The sequence below is a fragment of the Protopterus annectens genome, chromosome 11.part0 (genome assembly GCF_019279795.1).
Source record: "Protopterus annectens isolate FY-2018-M chromosome 11.part0, PAN1.0, whole genome shotgun sequence".
Lineage (NCBI taxonomy): Eukaryota > Metazoa > Chordata > Ceratodontiformes > Protopteridae > Protopterus > Protopterus annectens.
In genome coordinates, this window is record NC_056745.1 from 923239258 (window position 1) to 923261819 (window position 22562).

General features: G+C 44.6%; 1 protein-coding gene across 1 annotated transcript in view; it reads right to left on the reverse strand.

Moving 5' to 3' along the window:
- LASP1 (LIM and SH3 protein 1) overlaps positions 1-22562 on the reverse strand; it is a 1019750-nt gene that overhangs the window by 323835 nt on the left and 673353 nt on the right. The gene's annotated exons all lie outside the window — the stretch shown is intronic.

Consider the following 22562-nt stretch of genomic DNA (forward strand, 5'->3'; position numbering starts at 1 on the left):
AAACACCCACGAAAAAGCAGAAAAAGTGCCTATCACGCATGGAACTCTAGACCACGCTGCTTGGCAAAGCCGCGGCAAATGAGATTTGAGGAAAGGATGGAGAGGTATTATGGGTAAGGGGAGGAGCTTGGAGCTAGGATCAGATGCTGGTGAAACTGTCGTCTCGGATCCAACAACCCCACAGGTTGATGATCAAATAAAGTCTACTACTTCAGATCAGAAAATTATACAAATTTCCTGAAGAGAGGGTGAATGTAAGATAGGTATCCATCAGGTCCAGTGAGACCAGAAAGGCCTGAGGAAGTAGCAGCCAGAAAGGGGAAAGACATTGTTACCTGGAGGGAGACAGTAATACACCCAAGGGAAGGAAAGGATAAATGACAAACAGAAACAGATTAGTCAGGAAAAGAGGGATTTTGCCCTTAGAATAGTGAGTGGGCTTGTTCAAAAATACCCTTTTGGAAGATGTCTTGCCCCTCAATGGAGGCTTCTGTTGCCAAGCACAAAGAAAGACTGAGAAGGATAATTCCTTTGAAACTTTGGGATAGGGGAAAGAAAAATCTGCTTGAGGTCCTGCATAACCTTCTATTTATCCTGTAAGGTTTTAAAAGCCTCTGCAGCTGCAGAGCCAAACAGATTCTGAGAGTCCAAGGGAGAACCTAACAACTTGACTTATGTCATCAGGCAGTGATTGTAACCCTAAGCCAGGGGTACCTGTGTAAAACAGAACCTGATGCAGCTGTGTACCCTAAGCCACAAAAGTCTTAGCTTCGGAATAGGGCATGGTCAGTCAAAACAGCTCCAAGTTTAGACAGAAGAACCAGCACATACCTCGGCATATGGGTCTGGTAGTTCATGGCTCTGAAAGCTAAGGTAGCAGAGTTATAAACTTTTTTCCACATACCTATCCATAGCTCTATTGTCATTAGCAGAAGGAAAAAGTTTGGAAGACAGTAATTTGGAAGGTTTATGAGCACAAAAAAAAATAACTGCATAGTCAGAGGAGAGATTCTTATACAAGAACTTCTGAGCTCCAGACACCTTGTAAAACCCATCAGGTCTCTTAAGTGCAGGAGGCTGTGACTCAGGAGCTTGAGAAGCAGCAGTAAATGTGCCCAGAAAACCTTCTAACACAGGAGGGAGTGGAGAAGGGCAAGGAGAATCCATTTCTAAACCAGCATTGGACTTCAGATATTTGGGAACTCTCCCACTCAAAGTACACAATCATTTTTACAAAGCTGTCACCAAAAGAAGGCCCTTCAAATAGGGGAGTGCGGGGAAAGAGTATCCTCATCCTCTGACCCTACAGCAAGAGGAGAATGGATCTGAGAAGAATATGCTAGGGACCCTTCCCCAGATTCCAATTCCTCATCTTCATCAGAAGAGTCAGACCCTTAAGACTTTAGAGGGAATGGAAGAAAAAGGAACAGATAACCTTTAGGGGGGTGCTTCAAGGCCACAAAGACGTTAAAAAGACCCCAAGTGAAATCCTTCCACTCTTTATGGAGATCCTTGGCCACAGGTGGCACATGCTTGGACTTCTGCTTTTTCTTCAGAGAAACCTCAGCCCTATAAGCGTAGGTGGTTCAGAGCCCAGCCTGACTTCAGTGAGGGAACTGGAAACCTCTTCTCTAACAAATATATGGGTAAACTCTCAAGGCCCTTCTGAAATAATCAGCAGTGACTCTCCATTCTTGACTGTAGCAGATGTATGCACAACTTCAGCGGATGTGCGAGAAACAGACTCTGTGTTGGCCGCCAACTGGGTTGGGACAGAGGGATCTGGCACTGGAACTGGATGGTCCTCGGGTCCCCTACTGCTATCACAATCCCTTCCAACTTCTTTTGAAGGAGAGAATAACAAACTAGATGCAGTGATCCAGTCCCTTAGAAACTGTCTGCTTAGAAGCTGAATGTCTCTCTTCCTTAGATGAAAAGGAATGCAAAGGACACAAACACATGACAAGTGGTTCTAGTGTTCTTGGTTTTAGTACCTCAGTTCATGTATATCTAATGAATGAAGAATTCTTTCTCCCTTAGGAGATTAGGGAATAAAATGGGGAGTCAGACAGCTTGGTTGAGGAAGAACCTGGTCACTGTTTTTGGCATAAATGTGGGGGTGACTCAAAGACTGATCCTGTCCTTGTGGAAGGCAAAACGGTTTCCTGCATAAAAGTGCCTTTAGTTCAGGAATCCTTCTACTTGATGTGATGGCCAGCAGCAAAGCAATTTGCTCTTTTAGACATCTGAAGAGACCTACAGCAGGAGGTTCAGAAGTGGGTGAGTCAGCTTTTCCAGATCACAGCTGAAGTGCTATGGAGATGCAGTAGCTTTTCTGGGTGATCTCAACAGGAGCATTTCCTTGAGGAAGCTTTTAACAGTTTGCAGGGATGCTAGATGGTGTTCAACAGGCATACAGGATGAAACTGCCAAGTGATGTACCTTTATACAGCCATATGCCAAGCCAAAACTGAACAGCTCTCTTAAGAACTGCACAGGCATGGACACAAATACCATTCTAGTGCCCTGAATTTTCCTGAGGGCAATAAGCCTTTTCCATTTGCCAAACAGGATTTCCTAGTCCCCTTGTCAGCCAGTACCTGAAGTGTAAGAAGGTTACATCATCCAAGCAGTGAGCCATAATGGCTTCAGGCTAGTGTGTGTCAGCAACACCCTCCCATCCTATGTTAGGAGGTTCACTTGCAAGGACATTATGTACGTTTCATCCCAGGCATCTGAGTAAGGAAGGAGAACCAATGCTGCATAGATCAAGAGGGTGTTACTAAGCACATCCTTGTTTTCTGGATCACCGTTGGGAGAAGGGGATAAGCAGGAATGAAGACAAAGAAATGTGCACATTCAGAGAAAAAAGACATCTTTGTTAGGTGCTCTGAAGCAGAACTTCCTAAGCTGTTTGATGCTCAGAGAGGCAGATATATCTATTTGTGGGTTACCTGCCCTGTGAACAACTTGCGAAAAGACAGCCTTATCCAACATCCATTTGTGTGGCTCTATACTTGAATTGCTTCACTGGTCTGCCACTGACTTCATCTGGTATGGGATAGAGACTGCCCTTAGGGTCATCTGGGATTGAATAGCCATGGCTGACCTAAATGAAGGGTAGAACAGAGTCTCTTCTGGCCTGTTGATATGCCACAATACAATAGTGCTGTGTGTTGTCACCTGCAACCCCCCCCCCTCCGTTTTCCAGATGGACATCAAAGCTTTGCTAATAACAAAGTCATCATATTCCTTTGCACTTATATGCTTCTTAAACTGATTTGTATTCTAACCCTGTTGAACTCTGAAGTTTCTTGAGTGTACCCCCAAGCTAGATCTGAAGCACTCATGATCAGTATTTGTGAGGTTCTTGTGTAAAGGTTATTCCTAGGTTCATCTTGACCATGGACCACCATTCTAGATCTCTGTAGATACAAGACAGCATAGGGCTTATATCCTGCAGGGACTATGAATGTTAATGCTATGTATTCTAAGACAGCACCATTTTTTTTCTCATGTGCAGTATAGTTAGGTGAACCATCAGAATTGTGAGCACACACACCGCAATACCCTCAGCTATTCTCTAGGTGTAAGCATTGTTTCTAAAATAACATGCTAGAAGCTTTAAGCTACAGGTTCTGCAGTATATAGAGAGAGTTACGTCTTACGGTTGAAGGAATCTAGCAAGGACCACAGGAATGTCACTTTCTTGGAAAGGGTGACTCCTCTTCACACTACCTCCTATGTCACCTACTCGATACCAGCAGGCTCACAGATATGTCCTAAGAATTTAAGATAGGGGAGTCTACCTCCACAAAGAGGTCAGTCACTAACAGAGTCTCTTGAGGTGTGGTGCTGGTACTGCTCAGTTGTGGCATCTGCTTCTCTGACGTCAAGGCCAATATCAAGGGCCCCTGTCTGGCCAAGTTTGCAGACAATAGCAATCTATGTGCAGCTACACCCATTCCATGTTGCACAACCTATAAAACAAGGGTATGACATTTAGGTTCAAGGATGTCATTGTTTCGCTGTACTCGTCTCTCATCAGACCAATCAACAAGAGTGCCCTTCTGTATGTACCCAACGAGGCTTGTACAACTGGAGTATCCAGAGAAATTCCTCACAAAAAAGAATACAGGGTGAAGAAAACATGAATTATGTGGACCACCTCAAAACTGTAGCCCTGTACTTGGTCTCCCTACAGAGGCCTACAAAGCATCCTCTGATCCTGCTCTGATGGACCTGTTGCACACCCAGAAAACAAACAGCATCAGAATTACAGTTCAAAGTCCAATGTCTCTACTTTGGACAGAAAGATCAGCAAATAATGGAAATGGAAAAAAAATTATACGATGATGATGAACAAAATTTGGGAGAGAGCACGGAGGACTAAGGCTATACGCTAATGATGAGCTCCAGTCTATATGCCAGAGTTTGATCCTCTTAGCCTCCTGTGTGGCTCTTGAACAAGTCAATCAACCAAACATGTTCCTGGGTCTCCTCCCTACATAAAAGGCCCGTTACCAGTGGGTTTATCCAGTTAACGAATTAAATAAAAAAGGGGGGGGACACCTGCAGTATTTCTGAACACTCCCACTTCAATAAAGTGATGTGCAGTTTCTTTCTCCCATCCCCAATATATCTGTACACTTTCTTTTGCTTGTCCCACTAGTGTTGATGTTACGCTTCTTTTAATGACACCCTTGTGTTACAGCCTAATCTGTTCACTGCTATATTTCTACATAAAATCGTACATACATTAATTCCATAAGTTTTTTCTGTACACTGTGGATTAGGAAACTGTGATTATTACATCTTTTTTTTGTGGGGGGGTTAATTTCTCTGTGCTATCAATTGGGACTAATCTTTATATATTGATATGTCTTGGTCCAGGTTGTACTCAAAACTGTTGTTGGACCACTTGGTCCAGTGTACCAACCTGGTAAATAAATAAATAAATAAATAAAACTTGACATTTCCTTTTCTAAGGCTACTATTTTAACTCCGCAACAGCTTTGCAATCCAAACGAGATGCCTTCAATTTGTCTAAGTAAAGCAGCACATCACCTTCATGGAATACATTAGACGGCACCGACTTCCAGAGGGTGAAAGGCCCTCTTCCCCTTAGTTCCCAAACCTCCCATACAAAAAAATGGGACAACAGAATGGTACAAGGGCAAAGATAAAACCACCTTCGCAACTAGAATAAAAATGAAATGGGGGAACTCAACCCCAAGGGGCACAAAGTGGGTACCCATATCTGAGGGACTGAAACACTTAAAATCTTTACACTGGAATAACTAGGCAAGAAGTTTAGGATAAAAATGAAATCCAACACCATCAGACCCAAAGGCACAACAAAGGACAAACAATTCTGTCAAATATGATGTACAACACAGGACCCAAAGCATGTTAGACTGCTTGAGCTGTACAGAATTCAAAAATGCAAGGTTATCCAAGAGGAAAGGAATCTTGAGGAACAAAAGGTTCACAAGAATCACCTGTCTCAGTACAAGGACCTCATTTTTTTATGTAACAGCCTTGAACAAGGGACTATGCACATACTTGTATAACTGTGCAGACAAGCTCATGGTGGATTTTGCTCACATCAGACATGGTGTGCTAGGGAAAAAGGCCTTTATTAGGCCTGCTGCTGGCATAACACAAATTCCCAAGGATGAAATCCCACTCTGGCAATTAAACATCTTTCCATGAAACGGCTTGATATCTTACATCTGGGCATCATTTCTTGGTCCAGCCTCATCCAAAATTTCTTTCTTGGAAGGGGGAGGAGAAACTCCCTGGGGAAGTCTCTCACCTACTCTCTCGGAATCCACATCCAGACAGAAGTAAGACTGAACAACCTCAGGACTGAGCCAATCACCCCTGTGCTACAAATAAAACACCACAGAATACAACCACAGGATGAGAGTCAGGGTTGCATCTCTCCAAAGCCTTTGTTATCTTACCATAATGGTGAAAAGAAGGGGATAAAGTGTTTGCTAAATGGGGGAGAACCTCCATCCATGAGAGGACTAGAAGGCCATGCAAAACAGACACGTCTGTGAAGGCCAGGCCCCAGCCAGCCCTCCGAATTAAGCCCTTAACTAAGGAAACTCCTTTTTTTGCTCTCGGGCTATGACAATGACCCTTCCACCAATCAGGTACAGGCTTCATACCAGCTTCTAAAATCAGTGACAAAATAAAAGTGCATGCTCGCTCAGAAACTTCTAGTAACTACAGCAAGGGCATATGCACTGTATGAGCAGCAACAGAGAACTGGCATGTGTGAATGACAAGAGGGTCTACAGTCTCATTGTAACACTAACTGCATCCATCCCTAGATGAGGGAATGCTCAAAAACAGATGCTAAATTTTGAATGGTGGCAAGGATGAACCTCCATTTGTAGAACTCCTCTGGGAGGATTCCAGATGTCAGAATATAAAACTCGCCTTACATCTGCAGTACATTGTATTTTAATCCACCACTTAGGGATGCTAATGCACAATATTCCATATAATGACTGAAGAGGGCTGTACATATTATAAAAAAGGTGAATAATCGTTACACTGCCATGTGTAACCTGCAAATGCTTCCATTTTACTGACTTGTGAGATATAAGTAACTAAAGCACCTTAGTTCAGCATCTATGGTTTTTGTTTTCATCAACAACGTGTTAGCATCAAGTATACAGTATAAACTCCACACATTACAAATACAATAAAGCTGCTACATTCTTTTTGCTAAAATATACCTGAAAACAGTCATAAGGCATCACCTGAAGAGGGCACCACAAAACTACAAAGTGCATGTAGAAACATGAGATAGAATACAATAACTAAACAGGTGAGCTCAGCTCAGTTTACACAGCACATGCTACAGGTAAAGCAGGTCATTCTCTAAAAACTATATACAAGATTAATTCCAAAAAAAGAAGTTATGTACTTACCATAATGTTTCATCCGTGCTGTTGTCTCTCATTTGTTCTTCAACCTATGGGGGTTACAGATCTAAGCACTGGATTCGACTTGGCTGTATACCAAAGCTAAAGGCTCCAACATCTGAGCTCCTCCCCACCCATGATGCTCCTCTCCTCCAAATCCCTCAGATCGAGTTTGCTGCAGCATATGACATAACATAAATATAAAACAAGTCAAGAGGAAAAATTGAAGTAGAAATAAAGGAATCAGCCCAGTGGGGATACTTAAGGGGCTCAAGGGAGAACAGAAGTATCTGCCCAAAGAATTTCCAATAAGTCCTTCAAAAGGCAGGGGGATGGAGAGAGGGAAGGTTGAAGAGCAAATGAGAGGCAACAAAACAGATGGAACGTTATGTTAAGTACATAACGTCTTTATCTGATGTTGTTGCCTTCATTTGCTCTTCAACCTATGGGACAGAGTCCCCAGCTAACTTGGGAGGCCCTCAAGGAAGGATATTCTGGAGCACAGTAGAACCAAAGGACACTGTGGTTGTAGAAATAATGTCCAGTTTATAATAGGAAATAAAAGTATGATGGTTTGACCAAGTAGCAGCTGCACAAATTTCATCAATGGGAAGTTTCAAGAAGGCTGAAGAAGTAGAAACAGATCTAGTAGAATGGGCCTTAATGTGGCCAGGTAAGGAAATTACCTTAAAGGAATAAGGAAATTTGATACAACTAGTTATCCAGTGACCTAGGGTAACCTTGAAAACTGGTTTACCCAATCTGGACTTGGAGAAGGATAGGAAGATTTGGTCAGATTTCCTAAATGTTTTGGTTCTATCTAAATAGAGACAGAGTTGTCTAGGTACATTCAATGTATGAAGCAGGTAGTCTCCCTTGTTTTGAAAATTTGGGAAGAAAACAGGAAAATTGATGACTTGGTTTAAATTAGCCCCAGAAGTGACCTTCAGCAAAAAGGAAGGATTAGTATCCAAAATAACTCTGTCCTTGTGAAAAATGAGATATGGAGGCTTGCAAGACAAATCCTATAGCTCAGATATTCTCTTGGATGAATAATAATAATAGCCACCAAGAAAATAGTTTTCCCAAGTCAAAAACTTTGTCTACATTAGCTGAAGGTTCAAAGGGGGGGGGGGCAAAACTAAGGCCTGCAGATCCAAGGTGAGGTCCCAGGGAAGAACAGGATCCTAATAGCTGGACGCAGGAGAAAGGTACCCTTCAGGAATACCTTGCACAATTTCTCCTCTATGTGAAAATTGGAAATGGCGGCCAGTTGCACTTTCACAGTAGAAAAACTTCCACCTTCATCAAAAAGACATGCCAAGTCCAACACTGCCGAAACTGGAGCAGAAAAAGGGTGCAAAAATTGGCTCTGATGAACCCAGATAGAGAACCTCTTCCACTTACTAGTGGACGGTTTGCGTGCCGCATCAAAATTCTTCTGACTAGGGAAGAAAGTCCCAGAGTTCTAACCATCATTGGAAGTGGAGAAACTAAGCAGTTACTTTCAGGTTCAGAAGGTCTGGATAGGAGTGCCCCGAGGGATGGGACAAGAGATCTGGAAAGGCACCCAGAGGCAAAGGTGGACAGACTAGGTGAGACCAAAGGAAGGGTAACCACACTTGATGGGGCCACAAGGGGGCAATGACGATATCTAAGCACTTCAACCTCTGTGCTTTCTGTAGAAATTTGGAAATGAGTGGAAAGGGAGGAAAGGCGCAGTGTAGACCAGGGGGCCAAGCATGGACTAGAGCATCTCTCAGTGACTGTCCCTGAGGAGGGATCAGGGCAAAAAACTTGCTGCACTTGGTATTGGAGGGAGCCTTGACATCTCTGGAAAATCATATTTGCTACTGTAGGATTGAGAGACCACTTATGAGGCATCAGAATGGTCATGCTGAGCCTGTCCACTAGGATGTTAGACTTCCCCAGAATGTGCGTCTCTACGAGAAAGCAGTTGGAAGAAATCGCCCATTGTCACAACCTTATGGTATCTTGATACAAGGGGTAAGATCTGGTTCCTCCTTGCTTGCTGATGTACCAGACCAGTGAATGTTGCCTGTCTGAATAGCAAAAGTTCTGGTAAGAAGAGAGGAATGGAGGGCTTGCAACACAAGGATGACTGCGCTCATCTCCAGAACATTTATATGCAAATTGGTCTCTAGGGGGGACCACATGTCTTGGACCATCTGCCCCAGATAATGCCCCTCCCCAACCGGAGTTGGGGCATGCCCGTGGTCACACTGGCAGAGGGGGGAGGGAGGAAGGATGAATGGACAGCCCTGCAGAAGATCATCGGATTGAATCCACCAGATGAGAGACTATTTGCTCTCTCATGAGATCCTGAATGGGTAGTTTAATGGCTAGTAAAGGAGAGACCACTGTACAGCTAAGGTCCATTGAAAAACTCTCATGTAAAGGTGGGCTAAGGGCACCAGAGTGATTGTTGCCACCATAGACCCCAAGGCCCAAAGGACAAGACTTGCTTAGAGGGAAGAAGTGTCCTTTATCTGTTTGACATGAGCTCTCAGGTTGGAAATTTTGTTGGGAGTAAGAAGGGCCAAAGATTGAGTGGTGTCCAAATGAGCTCTGATAAAGTCTAGGACCTGAACCAAATGAAGATGAGACTTGACTGATAAACATGCCCAAGGTCAAGGCTAGATGGACTAGGTATTCTCTGGCTTGAAAGAGTCGATGCCTGGTGGGAGCAGTTAGGAGCCAATCATCTAGGTAAGGAAGCCACTGAAATCATTTCAGTCTCAGGTGAGATGCCACAACTGCCATGCATTTGGTAAACACCCTGGAAGCTGTGGTGAGATCACAGGGCACTGCTCGGAAATGATAATGACTGGCTCCCAGCCTGAAGTGGAGATACCTTCTGGGCACTGCTCGGAAATGATAATGACCGGCTCCCAGCCTGAAGTGGAGATACCTTCTGGGCACTGCTCGGAAATGATAATGACCAGGCTGGGAGCCGAAGTGGAGATACCTTCTGGACTGCCTGTTCATCTTGATGTGATAGCACACATCCTGAAGGTCCATACAGCACATCGTCGTACTTCTGCAGAAAGGGCAGAATGGACTGTATCGTGACCATTCAAAACTTTGAAATGGCAATCAACTTGTTTAGAGAGTTGAGATCCAGAATGGGTCTGAGGTCCCCCATCTTTTTGGGGACTAAACAGAATCTTGAGTAAAAGCTTTATCTGAATTGGTTTGGGGGGACATTGTGGATGACTCTTTTTGAGAGCAGCTTTGCAATCTCTAATGCTGCTGCCTCCAGTTGACTGGGTGGAACATCAGTAAGGATTTTTCTTGGTGAGGGTTTTTGTAAAAAACTGTATAGAATAGCCTCTGAATATGACTTTTAACATCCAGTGATCTTTTGTGATGGCTTCCCAGGCTGCTGGGTGTACAGACAAATGTCCCTCAACTGTCTCCAGAGTAGAGCAGTCCGGCAATCCCTCAGGACCGCTGATTCGGTCTGTCCAAGAAAGAATCTCAAGACCCCTGGTTCATCGGACCCCCCTCTGCCAGGAGGACAGCGTCTGCTATTATAACCATTTCCTCCCTCTGCCTCTGAGAGAAAGATCCCCTTGTGAATCCTAAAAAGGACCTTGCGATTTATGGAACGACAACTTCTTACCTCCATGCTGGTTCCAGGAAAAGGTCCGTTGTGGGATAGAGAAGCATATCCCGATGACAGACAAGGTCTTTCCATCCTTTTCAATTTGGAAGAGTGTGTCTAACTGCTGGACTGAAAAATGTGTCAATCCATGAAAGGGAGGGTTGACAAATGACACCTTTTAGGGTTACGAAAAAATCATACAGCAGCATCCAGGCATGGCGTCTGATGGCACTGCCTGATCTGGCCACACATGAAGCACCCTCTGCAGCATGAGAGACCAACCTCATGGACGTATTGGAGGTAGACTGGAGGGTGGCCATTCCTGAGGAAAAGGTCTTCTGTTCCTCAGCAGACATGGACCCTGGGACAGAGTTAGAGAGTTCCTTAACCAAGTCCCTCTGTAGCCTGGTTACGTGTGCCAAATAGTTCAGTGCTTGCAATTTGAAGGTCGCTGAAGTGTAAACCCACTTTCTGAACCTGTCCAAAGCACTTGACTCCCTCTTAGGGGGAAGGATAGTGGAGGTCTGCTGGGCCAGCTCCTTTCTGGTGGCAGCTGCAACAATCATGGCACAGACAGGAATTCCTTTAGTCCACTATGGGCAATCAGAAGGGGCTCCAAGGATCTTATCGGACCGCTTGGGAAGAGGTTGTACTGTGTCCGTTTCCTTCGACACCCTGTGGGACACAAGGTCGATGAGGGGGCCTGCAAGGGGGGGGACACACACCCAAGAAGTAGATGAGCCTGACCAAAATGCTTCCAGAAGCACTGATCCCTCTGGGTTACGGCTTTTGAAAGACCAACCACCCTTTTGGTGAAGGATTTCCATGATGTCTCCAAAGGAGACATCCTTGGGTGGCGATCTGGGGGAGCCTTCCCCTGCATCAAGATTGGTGTCCTCTGTGAGGGATTCCAAAGGGGAATCCAAGTGTCTCCTTTTAAACTGGTGCTTCCGAGGGACCTCCTTAGTGGGGTGTTCTGGTGAGGTACTGGAAGACTCCGGGGGCATCAAATGGGAAGCAGACTTGAAGTCCTTTTGGGTAGGCTATCCCAGAGGGTACAGAGTAGATGTCTCAGGCGCAAAGGCTGCTGGAGGGGGACCAGAGTATGAAGTGGGTAGAGTCGAGGCTCTTCTGTGTGCAGAGAGAACCCTCTCCACCACCTCAAATGCAGAGGGAGATCTGGACACTGCAGTCACTCCTGCCAAAGCCGAAGCTGTTGACGGAGAAGCTCTACGAACCCCCAACCACCCACAGATGCGAGTGAGGAGTCTGAGCCGAACTGCCACATGCCGACGCCCCAAGAGGAAGAGAGCTCCAAAAATTTCGTAGCCGACCTCAACCCCTTAGAACCGAACCCAAAGCTACAGTTCCGAGAGTCGCTCGGCTCCAAAACAGTTGGAGCTGGGCAAGACAGGGAGACTTGTCAGGGTTGAGGTAACTGTTTTTGTCAGCTCCGAAGTCTCAGATCCAGGAAGACTTAGACCCGATAACTCCAAAATCCAGGGTCGGAGTGGAGAAGGAGAGAGAGGGGTGAAGGCAAGAATGTTGCTCACGGATCTAGGAGGGGGTCAGATCCCCAGCTGAATTTGTGTCTTGAGAAATTTGACTATCATACTGTCCACCTCGGCATCGGGAGGACCTAACAGAAGAAGCTACTGAAGCAGGCCTAGAAGAGGGCCTCAGCTGCTGCAGGAGAGGGGACTTTGTCAACGACTTCAGTGAGGAAGGGAGGCTTGTATGACGATAGGTGCCAAAGCTGTCGACTCCAAGGGTGCTGGAATTTTGGCATTCGAAATTTGGAATCCATGTGGTGAGGTCTGCTGGGGGACCTCTTCCTCTCTTTGTGCTTCTTGGTGGGGCTCTGAGCTCCTGAAGTGGAAAGGGTGGCTGAAGAAACAGAACTAGGGAGGAATCCCTTTAAAATAAGTTTATTACCGCAGTCAATGAGTGTCCGCTGATTAAAGTTGACACAAATGGTACAGACGGAATCCAGATGAGCCGTACTCAAACACACTACACATTCAGAGTGCGCATCTTAAAGTGGGATTTTGTGCCCACAAGTGCTGCACTTTTCAAACCCAGCGGGTTTTGACTCAGCCATGCTTTAAGAAAGAAAACCAGCAATAATGGCAATGAACATGCACACACACCAAGCAGTTGGAGATAAAAAGGATCTATAACTCTACAGAACTAAAAGCTAGCAAACTCTATAGAACTAAAAGCTAGCAAACTCTACAGAACTAAAAGCTAGCAAACTCTACAGAACTAAAAGCTAGCAAACTCTACAGAACTAAAAGCTAGCAAACTCTACAGAACTAAAAGCTAGCAAACTCTACAGAACTAAAAGCTAGCAAACTCTACAGAACTAAAAGCTAGCAAACTCTACAGAACTAAAAGCTAGCAAACTCTACAGAACTAAAAGCTAGCAAACTCTACAGAACTAAAAGCTAGCAAACTCTACAGAACTAAAAGCTAGCAAACTCTATAGAACTAAAAGCTAGCAAACTCTACAGAACTAAAAGCTAGCAAACTCTATAGAACTAAAAGCTAGCAAACTCTACAGAATTAAAAGCTAGCAAAAAACTTTGTTCTTACATACATAGATATATACATAAAATATATATCCATAAATCTAAACAACCAGTAAGGAAAGAAAGAGACCAAAAAAGTTCTTTCTGAAAAAGTCTTAACACTGAAAGAAAGATGGGTACTAGAAAGGATAATCACTAACAAAAAATAACTACATAAACTGCAAAAAAGTCACTCACTGACCCAAAGACAGCCCTGAAGAGCTCAGAGTGCAAGGACCCAATGCTTAGCGAAGCGCAGCAAACGAGATCTGAGAGATTTGGAGGACAGGAGCATCATGGGTAGGGAAGCAGCTCAGATGGTGGAGCCTTCAGCCCCCACAGGCTGAACAGCAAATGAATGTAACAACATCAGATCAGTGAGTTACATCAGTCAGGCTTACAAACTTTGCTTTCTTACTCCTGTACATCAACAGCCATTAGAAAGTACAGTTGTGTACGCTTACCATAAATGTAGATGTTCGAGTGTATTCACTGTTGCAGTCATCGCACTTGGGTTATCTGCCTGCAGGTAGCCCTCATTCGGCCTGAATACCAGACTCTTGGGATTTCTGCATCAGATGCTATCACCTTTTCCATGACGTCAGGTCGTCAGGGGGTATAAAACATGCAGCTGATGCCAGTACATCAGTTTTTCTTGCCCCAGATGTCAGGAGCCCCTGAAACACGAAGCTATTACATGGTGTGGAACACCTCCAGTAAAAAGTAAATACCCCTGCCATAAACGATGGCCATAAAGAGGATGGGTAGAAAGGATAGAGAAAGCCAGGAGGCTGGAGGGAGGGAAACCAGGACTGCAACAGTGAATACACTCGAACATCTACATTTATGGTAAGTGTACACAACCGTACTATGTTCTTCGTGTTTCACTGTTGCAGTCATCACACTTGGGTTGATTCCCAAAGCTGAGGAAGGGTGGAGGCGGTCAAGAAGTGTTAGGGCTGGCTAGTAGGCCTTGTAAGACTGCTGTAGCAAATCCAGCTCCGGACTCCCCTGACAAATGCTGTAGAGGTTGAAGTAGCTCTAGTGGAATGAGTTCTGATCCCCATAGGGGTAGGTTTTCCATGGTGCTTGTAGCAGAAATGGATGCAGTGTGCTATCCACTAGGAAATGGTTTGCTTTGAAATGGCCTTGCCCTCTGCCCCTGTAGCAAAGCTGACTAGCAGCTGGTCAGATTTTCTGAAAGGCTTAGTCCTGTCAAGGTAGAACCTGAGCTGTCTGTGCACGTCCAAGGAGTGCAGGATCCTTTCCCCTTTATTCTGAGGATTAGGGAAAAAGGTTGGCAAATGGATGGATTGATTTAAAGCCACACTGGATACCACCTTGGGCATAAAGGAAGGGTTAGTCCTGAGGGAAACCCTGCCAGCATGGAAAATAATGAAGGGCTCCACCACCATTAATGTCTGTAATTCAGACACTCTTCTTGCTAGAGTAATAGCTAGAAGTAAGGCTGTTTTCCAAGAGAGGAATTTTAACTCTGCTGAAGCAGGAAGTTCAAAATGGGGAAGTGTAAGCTTCTCCAGTATAAAGTTTAAGTCCCAGGCCGGGGTGGGAGCTGAAATAGGGGGCCTTAAATTGTTAGCTCCTCTCAGGAACTGTTTGATGAGAGGGTGAGAAAAGAGGAGGCTCAGTATTATAATGAGCTGAGATGTCAGAAGCATGAATCTTAATGGATGAGAAGGATAGGCCTCTGTGGAGCAGTTCTACTAGGTAATCAAGGATTTGAGGTAAGCTGGGCACAGCTGTGTCCTTTCCTTGAGAATGACTCCAAGAACAATATCTTTTCCACTTTTCAACATAGGATTGCCTAGTACTAGGCCTTCTGGCCTCAAGGATGACATCCAGCACTTGTTTGCTGAGGGATGCTGGTGGTGTATTCAGGGGGTAAGCCAGGCTGCAATGTTTAGGGTTTGCAGCTGTGGATGCAAAATCTGTCCCTCCTGCTGAGACAGCAGGGAAGATGTGCGATGTAGGTGCCAGGATGGCACTGCTGTCAGACTGCGTAGGAGTGAGTACCAGTGCTGGTGTGGCCAGTCTGGTGCAATAAGGATTGCCCTTGGCCTGTCCTGTTTGATCTTGAGTAGTACTTTTGAGAAGAGGGGCAGAGGAGGAAAGACATACATTGAGAGGTTTTCCCATGTAAACGATAGGGCATCCACCTTCCAGGCTCTGCTGTGAGGGTTCCTGGTGCAAAATTTGCTCAACTGGTGGTTTTGAGGGGAGGCAAAAAGGTCCACCTCTGGGTTAGAAGTTTGAATGAGTTGTGCTCCAGTTTCCACTCGTGAGGGTCCAGTTGATTTCTACTCAAGTCATCTGCCAGTGGATTTTGCTTGCCTGGCAGGAATTGAGCTTGTAGGTGCACTTGGATGCTCAAGGCTGTGTTCCACAGAGCCGTGGGTAAGAATGAGTTCCGCCCTGCTTGTTTATGTACCACATAAATGTGGCGTTGTCTGTCTTTATCAGGAGCTGTCCTGGAAGGATGAGGTATTTGAAGACCGTCAGCGCATTCTGTGCAGCTAGCATCTCTTTTTGATTGATATTCAGGGGAATTTGTTCTGGGCTCCATTTGCCTTGAATGCATTTGCCTGCCATGTGAGCCCCTCATGCATAGTCTGATGAGTCTGTTGTCAGGGTTTGGGCGGCGAGGGGTTGAGTGAAAGAAGTCCCTTGTTGTGGTTGCATGCTTCTGCCCACCAAAGGAACTCTGCCGGTAGACAAGGTATGATGCAAATCACTGTTTCCAGGTTCTGAGAATGTTGACACCAGAGAATTTTTAAGTACCACTGAAGTTTCCTCATATGCAGTCTTGCATATGGAATTAGCAGAATGCAGGAGGCCATGAACCCTAGGGCTTGCAGTATTTTCCTTGCAGACAGCTGGGTTTTGTTGGCCATTAGTTTGAAATAGTTTGTCAAACTGACCTGCTTTTCTGGAGTGAGGAATACCATCTGAGAAGTTGTGTTCAAGCTTGCTCCCAGGAATACAATTTGTTGTCTGGGCACCAGTTGTGATTTCTTTTCGTTGATGGTGTATCCCAGTGAAGTTAGAAGTCTTTTTACAAATGCCAGGTGATGAAGTAGCAATTCCTGACTGCCCGCCTGAATCAGGCAATCGTCCAAGTATGGGTAGATTTGAATATTTCTCCGCCTGTAGTATGCAATGGCTGGAGCCAGGCATTTTGTAAATACTCTGGGCGCAGTAGATAAGCCAAAAGGAAGTGCAGGGAACTGACAGTGTACACAGCCTGCCCTGAAACATAGATATTTCCTGCAAGACTCCCTTATGGGGATGTGCAGATTTATTTATTTATTTATTTTTTTATTTATTTAACATTTGTTGACCGGGAATGTCCGACTAGGTTCCACAGAGCCTGTTTTCAGCGGAGGCCCGGGGAGAAATGCTCCAGATGCATGTCTTTCAGATAAGCTTATTTTAAGTCTAGGGTGACTAACCAGGCATCCTTGGCTAGCATAGGTTGCATAGCTGTTGCAGTGTAAGCATTTTGAATTTTGGGACCACCAGAAAGGTGTTGAGAATTGACAGATCCAGGATAGGATGCCAAGAGCTCTCTTTTCTGGGCACCAGGAACAGTCTGGAGTAGAAACCCTGTCCCCTTTGTTCTACTTGAAACAGGTTGAATAGCCCTGACATGGAGAAGGGAAAGTACTTGCTTTTGAGTTTCTGCCCACTGGTTTGGAGGAAGGTCTGGCAACCCGCTTGGTGTTGGCAGTGAGTGGAAGTAGAATCTGTATCCCTGGGATACAATGTTCAGCACCCATCGGTCCTGAGTAATGGACATTTTTAGAGTTTATATTAGATCACCAAACGCTTAAAAAAGCGAACTGTGATTTATCGACCCTATGCAAGCGAAAGCTTAAAATTTCGAACTATCAGAACACCGAATTTTTTTTCCTAGGGAAAAAAACGCTGTTCCAACAAAAAAAAATACTTTAAACATTAGATTAAGTGGGGGGCTGTGCCCCCCACAACCACCCTACATAAATATACCAACTCCGAGACCGCACTACAGTGCCGAAAACGGCAAAGTAACAAAGCGGCCAAGCAAATTCTTTCCTGGGGAAAGAATTCTCTTAAAAGCCGCTTCGATATTTTGCGGTTTCAGGCTTTTGAGTTCGATCAAGACGCTTTTGCATGAAGGGCGAGTTTTCTTCCTAGTGGCGCAAGTACTTGGGCATGGCTGGGAAGGCTAATTGGAAAGTCATACTGAACTTTTTCCATAAGGGGGTGGCTTACCACTCTCTGGTTTTCAGGTGGAAATACTCCATTGTTTAGATCTCTGCATACCCGGAGACTGTAGTCTTGGTGGTCTGTTTCCCCTGGGTTTGGGCTGAGAAGGCCTGAGAGGGACTGGAAAGGGCCTGAATCTAGGTGGCTGCACCTATAAGAAAATCTTTGATGGTTTGCATAGATTTAGCTTTTTCTTCCATCTTTTTAAGAACAACTTCTGCTTTTGTGCCTGATTTAATGGAGCATCTAGTAATTTTGCTTTGACATGGTCAGCCAGGATTTGTTCCTTTAGCCAAGCATGCCTTCTCAGTACAGACCCAGTGACAGCAGCCCTGTAAGATGCTTCTAAGGCATCAAACCCACACTGCAAAGTATGTTTACTAACTTGGTTTGCAGAATGCATTAACTCTTGTAAATCTTTATTTTCTCCACAATCTGGAAGTAACACGATTTTTTGTTTAATTAGTTCCATAATATGTTGCTGGTACTTCAACATGTGAAATTGGCAATTCAGAGCCCTGATGGCAAGAGTTGCTGAGGTATACACCTTCTTACTCCATCTGTCTAAAGCTCTAGAATCCCTGTCTGAAGGGGTAGGGTTTTTGGCTGTAGTAGCCTTAATGCCTTTAGGTTCCTGGGAAATGGTCTCTGGATCCGCAGTAGGATTCTTAAAGAGAAATTTGTGAGAGTCAGGTACTCTGTAGTACCAGCCAGGTTTTCTAAGAGCTGGTGGTAAGGTGTCAGGAGTAATACTGGACTCCAAGAAGGCATCATCTACAATATCCAAAACAGGGGGTATAGCTAGTGGCCTGTGCGGAGGCAAATCTAAAAATTCCCTGAGTCTCTTTTTGGACTGAGGATAGTCCTGGCATTCCCAGCGGAAATGCTCTCTTAAGGTATGCAAGGTTTCACCAAAAGAAAAATCCTCTGGAGGGGAGGCAGAGGAAATGGATTCCTCTGCATCTGAATCCTCATAGTTTGTCCTGGTAATCAGAAGGGTCAGAGTCATCAGACTCCTGGTCTGTAGAATCAGAAGGAAATTCAATTCTTTGTCTTTTGGCAGGGGAAGGCTGGCTTCCCCTAATTAGAGTAATAAGGTCTTCAGCCATTCTAAGCATTTGTTTTTGTGGCATGGAAGCTTGAGCATGCACTTTGGATGTCGGTTTTCTAGGCGTAGTGCGAACTCTGGGCCTGAGAAACTCGGTAGTTTTAGTTGGAAATGAAGTTGTCAGTTTAATATGAATATCGGCAGGTCAGAATACATCCTCAGAAGCCTGCACAGCGGCTCCTGACCCACACAAGGCAGAGACATCCGCAAGTTCCATAGTCTAAGAAGCATCTCGCGGCATACCGGACTCCAAATGGGTCTCAGCAGAGGCCTGCGAATCTGTAGAAGCGGGCATCAGGGGCTGCAAAGGCACCTCACTGAGTACCGGCAGGCTGGCGACTAGCTTAACGGAAGATCGTCGGCAGTTTTTGACCAATGCAGTCCGTCTCTGTCTTTGTGCTTTTTCAGAAGATCGGTAGTCGGACGGCTTACCGAAGCCATTTTGGAATACGGAGAATGAGAGCAAAAGAATTTAGCTACAAAAACAGCCTGACGACATATGGTTTGGGCGTTAAACAAGGCACAAAACTGACAGCGAGGGACGTTGTGGTCTGGGCCTAAACAGGTGATGCAGTAAGAATGAAAATCTCTGCAAGGTATTTGCTTTCCACAGGCAAGACAATTGTTAATTTTTTTCTGACATCGGTTAGAGCAAGAAAAAAAAAAACCCAATGGGGTACTTAGCTTTAGAAGACTTCAGGTCTGAAACTTGAAAATTTCAGGTAGCGGCCGACCGGCACTTGCGAACTGTGTCTGCTTCAGGCTCCTTCTCGGCAAGAAAGACTGATGTAATGGCATCGGCTGCATGTTTTATACCCCTGACAACCTGACGTCATGGAAGAGGCGACAGCATCCAACGCAGAAATCCCAAGACTCTGGTATTCGGGCCGACTGAGGGCTTCCTGCAGGCAGATAACCCAAGTGTGATGGCTGCAACAGTGAAACACGAAGAACATCAGCTGAAAAACATTACATGCAATAAAAGCAAAAAATGTAATGCAGCTTGAAAAATACAAAACCTTCAATAATATAAAAACATTAAAATGATAAAGAAGAGAAATATGATGTTAGGGTCATATCGAAGTTGTCCAGTGTTACTTACGGCCTTTCTATAGGGCAGCCGGTCAGCTCAGTAATTGTTTATACATCAGATGCATTATGGGGATGGTTAACATCTCTGGGAGGAGAAGTGGCTGAAGAAACAGAAGTCTGAATGAGGAAGTCAAAGCTAGAAATAGAGGTGGCATAGCCAACTGGCACGGAGTGTTGGCGCAGTGTGCGACAGAAGAATGCCATAGATGATGTAAAGGAACGGATACAAAACACTGGTGTAGCTAGTACAACAATATGGTAGAGGAAACATGGGCAGTGAAGGCAGAGCAGTTGGAGACTTGAGGTGATAAAATGCCTGAGAAAGGTTAAGAAATGAGGACAGAACAGAAGCCAAAGTAGCCCCTACTTCACAGAAGGTTAAGGAGAACAGATTACACTGGTTCAGGAAAACACAACACAATCTAGTAAAGATATGGGAAAATCAGTAATAATGCAAAAGGAGAGACAAGGATGTCCAGCCAGGAGGTGAATGGATCATGTGAGAGAAGCCCTGTCACAAGCCTGAATGCTGAAGATGGTAGGAAAGTGAATCTGAACTGAGAGATGTGGTAACCAGTTGACACAACCCCCATCTTTCCATGTTGAAAATGGGGGCTTGATGTTGAAGATGGAGCCTTGTTACCAAGTCACTGAAGAAGCCCCATTCAACCATTTGGAGGGGGCTGCTAAATGGGGAAACATCTTAATTCCCAAGTTGCAGTGACCCTGGAGTCATTAATTAGTAAAGGGTGCAGAAGACATTACTCAGTGCATAAGGAATGACCCCCATACAAAATTACTATAAATAAATGTGGTCAAATACTTTTATTTCCAATAAAATTAGCAGCTAACAAATTCATTTGAAAGTCCTTCTGTAATGCTAACTCATCTGCCAGAACTCACTGCTACCCATCCTGTTTCAAACATAAGTATTAAAACTATTTAGCAAATGGGATTTATAAATAAAATGCTGAAATCTCTTTGGTCAAAAATCAGAAACCCTGATATAAATTAAACCTCAGTTAAAAAGAACGGACAACTTAACCTATTTAGGAAACAAAATCATGCTATTGTAATAAACCATTCAATCCCAACTGCAAAACAAAATGAGCAGTCAAAACAGCTAAAACAAACAAATGTGGCCAGATGCACACTACAAAACCTGACAAATTGTCACTTCTCTCACTCCTAGCACATTGTCCTGCATTTTGCCAGTTTCCAACAGTTACTTTATTGTTTACTTATGTTTTAATTACCAGGTTTGAGAACAAAACTATTTATAGGGGGGTCTGGAAAGAAAAAAGCCCCCAGACAGACAACACACTTTCACTAAAAGGGACCAACTTGCAACATGGCGGGAACGTGAAAGAACTTAATATGAAATTAATACATTCCTCAATTGTACTGTTTCTACCGCCAAGCATATCAACCCAGCTCACCCCTTCCATTACACAGTTTTCAGTGTGCAAGAAACGCATTCTTGGCCTGTCCTCCTTTTACAGAGCCCTGTGATGAGGTACGCTACCTTAAATGTGCAAGAATTGAGACTTGCATGATTTATCTACAAGAAAGTAGAAGTGCAGAAAAGTACAGTTTTGTACCTACCATAAATGTAGATGTCCGAACTGGATAGCATCTGCAGTCATAACAGCTGGGTTGTCCTGTCGTCAGGCAGCCCGTCAGTCGGCCGGATTCCAAAGTCCGGGTCCGGCTTCGGCTGATGTCGCTCTTCATCCGACGTCATCTCTGTTGGACTTCGGGTATAAAGGCATCAGCCGACGCCATCTTCCTCAGTGTTTCTTGCCCCAGATGCCAGAAGCCCTCCTGAAGGCTAAAATATTTTGGATAGATGCCAATGTTTCCAAAAGGATAGAGGTAACCACAAAAATAAGCATGTATGTACATATATACAAACAAATACACCATAAAAGACTCCCCCCCATCAGCTAGCTATTAGGAGGGTAAACACCCTAGGAGTACCTCAGAGGGGAAGGAGGGAGGGTAATCCTGACTGCAGATGCTATCCAGTTCGGACATCTACATTTATGGTAGGTACAAAACTGTACTATGTCCTTCATGGATGCATCTGCAGTCATAACAGCTGGGTAGAATACCATAGCCAACTAGGGGGAGGAGGATAAGGTAGATTATGGTGTGTTTAGGATCCCTTGCAGTACAGCAGTGGCAAACCCTGCTCGGGATCTGGAATATAGAGGCAAATTATAATGCTTGGCAAATGTATGCACGGAGGTCCAAGTAGCCGCCTCAATAATGTCTTTGGTAGCCACTCCTCGTAAGAAGGCTGTGGTAGTGGCTGTTGCCCTTGTAGAATGAGGTCTTATGTTCTGTGGAATTGGTTTTCCATGGAAGGAGTAACAGAATCGTATGCAATTTCCTATCCATTTGGAGATTGTCTGTTTGGAAATAGCTTTTCCCTCTCTTCCTGTTGCATAGGCCACAAAAAGTTGGTCAGTCTTTCTGCTGCTTTTGGTTCTGTCCAAGTAGTAGCGTAGCTGTCTATGTACATCCAAGGTATGCAGTATTCTTTCCCTCTGTTTTGTGGGTTGGGAAAGAAGGTAGGTAGGTGGATTGCCTGGTTTAAAGACACTCTGGATACCACCTTAGGCATAAATGTTGGATTAGTCCTCATGGATACTCTATCTTGGTGGAAGATTAGGAAGGGTTGCACTGCCATTAAGGCCTGTAGTTCTGAAACCCTCCTTGCTGAGGTAATTGCCAGTAGGAAAGCAGTTTTCCATGACAGGTGTTGTAAGTCTGCTGTTGCTGCTGGCTCAAAGGGTGATAGTGTCAACTTTTCTAGTACGAAGTTTAAGTCCCAAGCTGGTAATGGTGGTTTTCTTGGAGGTTTTACATTCTTGATTCCTCTGAGAAATTGTCTGAGCAGAGGTGTGAAAAACAGGTGGATCAAAGCTGTATTCTGCTGAAATAGCTGA